Source organism: Salvelinus sp. IW2-2015, linkage group LG2 (genome assembly GCF_002910315.2).
Source record: "Salvelinus sp. IW2-2015 linkage group LG2, ASM291031v2, whole genome shotgun sequence".
NCBI lineage: Eukaryota > Metazoa > Chordata > Actinopteri > Salmoniformes > Salmonidae > Salvelinus > Salvelinus sp. IW2-2015.
Window position 1 is genome coordinate 42,326,623 of NC_036839.1, and position 7,549 is coordinate 42,334,171.

General features: G+C 40.1%; 1 protein-coding gene across 1 annotated transcript in view; it reads right to left on the reverse strand.

Moving 5' to 3' along the window:
• The window catches only part of LOC111980287 (collagen alpha-2(V) chain), a 61,626-nt gene that overhangs the window by 43,229 nt on the left and 10,848 nt on the right, over positions 1 to 7,549 (reverse strand). The window lies entirely within an intron of this gene.

The window sequence follows — 7,549 nt, forward strand, 5'->3', positions numbered from 1 at the left end:
AAAAACTAACGTTGAAACCTAGACTGCCAAAATAATTGAATAGAATTTCATGTTTTGGAGCAAATAGATTTCTAATCTAATTGTAGACAGAAAATCACAAACACAGTGGCTTTGAGTTCTGGGATGCGTGAGAGCTGTGGAACATGTCAAAATATGTTTCCTACTGACCTCTTGATAGTGAAAGGTCAAACAGCAATTTGACGGTTACATTCCAAACCGACTATTCCACCAAAGAGAATCGCCTCCAAAGCAGGCGAGGACATTTATCTTTTTCTCCGTTGTTATGAGAAGTACAAAACAAAAATTAACTGTAAAGTTTAAGTTCAATCATGCAATCAATGTTATCAACATCTGAACCAGGAATAAGAAACACCCACTGGGCTCAGACTGGTTGAATCAACGTTGTTTTCACGTTATCTCAATTAAATGACGTTGAACCAACTTGGAATAAACACTGAATTGACGTCTGTGCCCAGTGGGCTTTGTCTTGATGTATTACTGGCAAATTTCGAATGAATGCTTGTTAAGTTGTCTCCAGTCTGTTGACTGCGGCTCCTCCCTTCTATCAGCAGCCATTACATATTTTCTGAATATGTCATCAGCAGCTGTGTCAGCTTCAGCAGTTCCAAAATGTCTGCTCTGAATTCAGAGTAGGGTGGACATTTTCCCATTAGGAAACACGTATCTTCTTCACCTATTCTCATTTGACAACTTGACCTAATGAAATGGATGACCAGCAGTACATCCTATTGATGCTGATGTATGACCTAAATGGTTGGATCACCTGGTATTGTTGCAATCAAAACAATGTGATTGATATACAGTGCCTTCGGAAAGTATTCAGACCCCTTAACTTTTTACACATTTTGTTACGTTACAGCCTTATTCAAAATTAATTAAATTGTTTTCTTTCCCTCATCAATCCAAACGCAATACCACATAATGACAAAGGAAAAAAATCTTTAAAAAAAAACATTTTTGCAAATGTATAAAAAATATAAAATGGAATTATTACATTTAAATAAGTATTCAGACCCTTTACTCAGTACTTTGTTGAAGCACCTTTGGCAGCAATTACAGCATAGAATCTTCTTGGGTATAATGCTACAAGCTTAGCACACCTGTATTTGGGGAGTGTCTCCCATTCTTCTCTGCAGATCCTCTCAAGCAATGTCAGGTTGGCTGGGGAGCGTTGATACACAGCTATTTTCAGATCTCTCCAGAGATTTTTGATCAGGTTCAAGTCCGAGCTCTGGCTCGGCCACACAAGGACATTGAGAGACTTGTCCCGAAGCCACTCCTGCATTGTCTTGGCTGTGTGCTTAAAATCATTGTCATGTTGGAAAGTGAACCTTCGCTCTGGAGCAAATTTTCATCAAGGATCTCTCTGTACTTTGCTCCATTCATCTTTGCCTTGATCCTTACTAGTCTCCCAGTCTCTGCTGCTGAAAAAGATCCCCCCATGTTGCCACCACCATGCTTCACCGTAGGGATGGTGCCAGGTTTCCTCCAGACGTGACGCTGTGATGTTCAATCTTGGTTTTATCAAACCAGAGAATCCGTCTGGCCACTCTACCATAAAGGCCTGATTGGTGGAGTGCTGCAGAGATGGTTGTTCTTCTGGAAGGTTCTCCCATCTCCACAGAGGAACTCTAGAGCTCTGTCAGAGTGATCATTGGGTTGTTGGTCACCTCCCTGACCAAGGCCCTTCTCCCTCCATTGCTCAGTGTGGCCGGGCGGCCAGCTCTAGAAAGAGTCTTGGTGGTTCCAAACTTCTTCCATTTAATAATGATGGAGGCCACTATGTTCTTGGGGACCTTCAATACCGCAGAAATGTTTTGGTACACTTCCCCAGATCTCTGCCTCGACACAATCCTGTCTCGGAGCGCTACAGACAATTCTTCGACCTCACGGCTTGTTTTTTGTTTTTCTCTGACATGCACTGTCAACTGTGGGACCTTATATAGACAGTTGTGTGCCTTTCCAAATCATGTCCAATCAATTGAATTTACCACAGGTGGACTCCAATCAAGTTATAGAAACATCCGAAGGATGATCAATGGAAACAGGATGCACCTGAGCTCAATTTCGAGTCTCAAAGCAAAGGGTCTGAATACTTATGTAAGTAAATAAGTTATTTACGTTTTAGTTTTTTTATGAATTTGGCAAAAATTCAAAAAAACTGTTTTTCGCTTTGTCATTATGGGGTATTGTGTGTAGATTGCTGAGGAATTATATTTAATCCATTTTAGAATAAGGCTGTAACGTAACAAAATATGGATAAAGTCAAGAGGTTTGAATACTTTCCGAAGACACTGTACTTGCTAATATCATGCTCCAAATGGTAGTGCTGATTAGTGCTTTTTTCTTTTACCTTGGTTCAGTGTCGGTTCGATTATAAACAAATAATCACAGTTTGAGTACTGTAACAACACTGAATAAAACAATGAATGAAAGTCAAATCATGTTAGGGACCACCCATTACTGCTTATCACATTACTTTAATAAAATATTCGTTTTATTTGATGACTTTATTCTAAGTCATCATCTCTATAGAGCTGCTATCTGACAAAATCACTATTTTAATAGTTCTTCAAAGTAAATAAGGCATACTTTTCTGACTGCTGAGTAGCAACTATCAATCACTTACTGTAGATCAGGGTGTCAAACTCATTCCATGGAGGGCCTAGTGTCTGCAGGTTTATTGTTTTTCCTTTAAATGAAGCCCTAGACAACCAGGTGAGGGGAATTATTTACTAATTAGTAACCTTAATTCATCAATCAAATACAACGGAGGGGCAAAAATCCACAGACACTCGGCCCTCCATGGAATGAGTTTGACACGTGACTTACATCATGTATTTTCAGGCTCCCAAAGCAAATGCTTTCTATTATTCGAGAGCGTTCTCTCTATCCACAGTCTCCATGTCTGCTCCCTGCACAGACTGCCAAGGTTTAAGCTGGCGAGCAGTGGATTATGGTCATTGTAGTTAATTACCCCGTTTTCTGTGCTAATCTATGTAGAATACTGGCCTGTTGGAAACTCAACTCCCTACGACATCGCACAGTTCAGTTCATCGCACAGCTTGATCTGATTTAGCTTTACAGAAAATGCACATCGAGGTCACAGAAAAAATTATTGAACTGACATTTGTCAATTAGTTGTTTAAAAACCAAAATTAACCGACATTTCGATTACCTAATGGTATGCTTACATCAACTCAAAGTCAGTTCATAACTGGTTGACACGAGATATGGGTGCCATAGAACATCTAAACAGAATGTTTGAACTCTAGAATATAGATGCTAAATTCTTGGTCTACTTTACGCAGATATACACTGAGTGGACAAAACATTAGGAACACCTACTATTTCATTGACTGACCAGGTGAATCCAGTTGAAAGCTATAATCCCTTATTGATGTCACCTTCAGTGTAGATGAAGGGGAGAAGACGGGTTAAAGAAGGATTTTTAAGCATTGAGTCAATTGAGGCATGAACTGTATATGTCTGCCATTCAGAGGGTGAATGGGCAAGACAGATGATTTAAGTGCCTTTGAACGGGGTATGGTAGTAGGTGCCAGGCGGACTGGTTTGAGTTTGTCAAGAACTGCACCGCTGCTTGGTTGTTCACGCTCAACACTTTTCCGTGTGAATCAAAAATGGTCCACCACCCAAAGGACATCCAGTCAACTTGACACAACTGTAGGAAGCATTGGGCCAGCATCGCTGTGGAATGCTTTCGACACCTTGTATAGTCCATGCCCCGAAGAATTGAGACTGTTCTGAGAGCAAAAGGTGGTGCAACCCAATGTTAGGAAGGTGTTCCTCATGTTTTATACACTCAGTGTATGTCCTCTAACACATATCTGCAGTACAATGGCTGTGTTTACACAGGCAGCCCAATTCTGATATTTCTTTCACCAATTGGTATTTTGACCAATCAGATCAGTTCTGAAAAATATCTGACATGGACAGATATGATGTGATTGGCCAAAATACCAATTTGTGGGAAAAATATCCGAATTGGGCTTCCTGTGTAAACGCAGCCAATGTGTCCTTGTACACAATATCCCTTAGAGACGCAGACCTAAAGTAAACGTTTCCTATCTCTCTCCAAGGTTTTTACAGGGGCATAAACGACCGTGGACATGAACAGCCCAACCCCAGAGACTAAATACCAAACTCTTCCAGAGGAAATACCACTGTGACAGGGCTTCCTGTGATGGAGATAGCCCAGCCTGTGAGGAGGGGACTGGGCTGAGAGAGAGATGAAACTGCCCTGGATGAAATATATTACACAGAGCTATCCCACCACCCACCCACAAGCACCTTGATAACCTGCCAACCCACATCACTGGATGACTAAAGACTTGAAGGGGAAAAGATAACATCAACATGTCTTCAGTCATATACAACAATTCAAACTAGTCATAGACTGTTCTCTCTGCTACTACATGGCAATCGGTACCGGAGTGCCAAGTCTAGGTCCAAAAGGCTCTTTAATTAACAGCTTCTGGCCCCCAACCCATAAGACTGCTGAACAGCTAATCAAATGGCTACCCAGACTATTTGCATTGACCCCCTTTTTTTTTCGCTGCTGCAACTCGCTGTTCATTATCTATGCATAGTCAATTTACCCTTACCTACATGTACATATGACCTCAATTACCTCAACTAACCCGTACCCCCCGCACGTTGACTCAGTACCGGTACCCCTTGGATATAGCCTCCTTATTGTTATTTTATGCGTCACTTTTTGTTGTCTTTCGTTTATTTAGCAAATATTTTCTTACTCTGCGTTATTGGTTAAGGGCTTGTTGTATTCGGCGCATGTGAGAAATACAATATAATTGGATCTGATATCAACTTCTTCAGTTCCCTCACTGAGTCTGTGTGGGTAAATAAAGATTTGTAGCTATGACTGGAGGCCAGACACCCTGTATGGCTGTGTTGATTTTATGCTAACTAAAAGTATTCGCGATGGCAATTAGAAGGCAATTAAATTGTTCCCAACAGAAAACAACATGTGGATCCACTTTGAGCACTGCACATATTTATAGCGTGCGTCCAAAAGCTACACTTAATAACACTTCACTCACTCAGGCTTTTTTGTTCTCAGTAAATTACTGCTTTCAGACGTTTGATCCCTGAAAATAGCCATCAATCTTTGTTAATGGCTGTTGTATAGGATAATAGTGTATGTATATATGCCATGTTCTAAATGTCACCTAATGTCATCTAATGTGGAATATGTCACATCTAATGTGGGATATGTCACATCTGATGTGGGATATGTCACATCTAATGTGGGATATGTCACATCTAATGTGGGATATGTCACATCTAATGTGGGATATGTCACATCTAATGTGGGATTATGTTCACATCTAATGTGGGATATGTCACATCTGAATGTGGGATATGTCAAATCTAATGTGGGGGATAGTGTTCACATCTAATGTGGGATATGTCACATCTAATGTGTGGATAGTATATGTGGGATCAATCTCTGAAGTTGAGAGATATGTACATCTTACATGATTGGGATACTGTCACATCTAATGTGGGATATGTCACATCTAATGTGGGATATGTCACATCTAATGTGGGATATGTCACATCTAATGTGGAATATGTCACATCTAATGTGGAATATGTCACATCTAATGTAGAATATGTCACATCTAATGTAGAATATGTCACATAGGCCTAACCTGACATCTCTGTATAAGAAATGCAACACTCTGAGGTTTTCAAAGTGTCTTTTCATTCAAAAGTACCCGTTAACAGCCCAGTTCCTTCATATCATAGAAACTCTGGTGAAATCATTCAATTTAGTTTCCTGGTACCCATGTCTCAAACATTTCACTGGTCAGACGTTGACATTGGTCTAGCTTACTGTGTAGTCTGCTTGTTGGCATGGGAATGGACATCTGGTGGGTGACTGTCTGACACACAGTCCTACATTGTGCTGAAAGAATGCACTCATTTTTCAGGATGGTTTATTTCCATGGAGGATTTCTTTATGGCCCATGACACAGTCCAGCAGGAATGACCCTGATTCATATTGGCAGCATGCTGAACGGCATGGTTTTGCAGAATCTAAATTCCCTCCTCTCATCATCTTAACGTCTTTAAAGAACTCTCATACACCATTTCACCAGAGAATCAACTCTCGTGTGTATGTCTCTGTCTGTCTGTGTTTGTGTGTGTGTGTGTGTGTGTGTGTGTGTGCATGCAGGTGTCATTACATCATCCATGGCTTTGTACATGAGATAGTACAATTCAGTAATGGTTAATCATGCAACAAATCCATTGTATTGTAATGAGGACCAGAAATGCATATAACATTTTTTTAAATTCATCACATGTGATACAATCTACACTTCACAGCAGTCAGAGCTTGACTTGGATCTGGTTTGCTGACCATATAAGTGTAATTGCGAGGGCCATTCAGAGAGACGGTCATACTAGGAACTGTCAGAGAAATAAAGTATTCTGCACTGTTGCCGTTGGACTATTACAGGTTAAATAAAAAAATATTTTATAATAAAAATGTAACGAGTACTTTTGGGTTTCAGGGGAAATTATTTTGTAAAAAGTACATATTTTCTTTAGGAATGTAGTGGAGTAAAAGTAAAAGTTGTCCAAAATATAAATAATAAAGTAAAGTACAGATACACAAAAAAATACTTAAGTAAAAAATACTTTAAAGTAATACCTAAGTACTTTACACCACTGGTAGTAGTATAGTGGACACAGTACAGCAGCAAATCAAGGCTTGACTCAAGTCCAAGGAATTCTCTGAACCGGAATTCCAAATCACCAGAAACATCCATTAGGCAGATCTGTTCTGGGATTTGACCAGGAAGTCTAGAATCATGCATGCTGTTGTTTATAAACGCTGCGACTCTCAAAGTCATGCAAACACAGTTTACAGTTAATGTACACAATAACAAAAAAGCCAACATAAAAGTGTTTCAGAGAAAATTAGAGGTCCTAGGGTACTCTTGAAAGGATCATATATTTGCCATGCTACCTGCCATTGGAACCCTTTTCAATTGAGCCAGTGAACTTGGGAACTTTCACCTGTAATCTTTCACCTGTGACCTTTCACCTGTCATAAAACGAAGGAAAACAGACAAGCAACTGGCGTCCTATTTAAAGATGTTCTTCAAATAGTTGCACATAGTTGTTAAAGCCAATAACATCAATACTTAAACGTTAAGCGAACATGGCGGACAAGCTGAGTTTGAAAGGAGCTAACACATACTATACTAACACATACTGTACTAACACATACTGTACTAACACACATACTGTATCTGACCGTCTGAATAACTTAGACATGCTTCCATTCCTTTATATCATGTCCCTGACTGAGCCAACTGAACCACGTGATGTTCTTCCGGGTACTGCATGTGCTCTGCTGCTAGGACATTGTGGGCTAAAGAAGGACCAGCAGAGGAGACACACTAGAGAAGAACCAGTAGAGGAGACACACTAGAGAAGAACCAGCAGAGGAGACACACTAGAGAAGAACCAG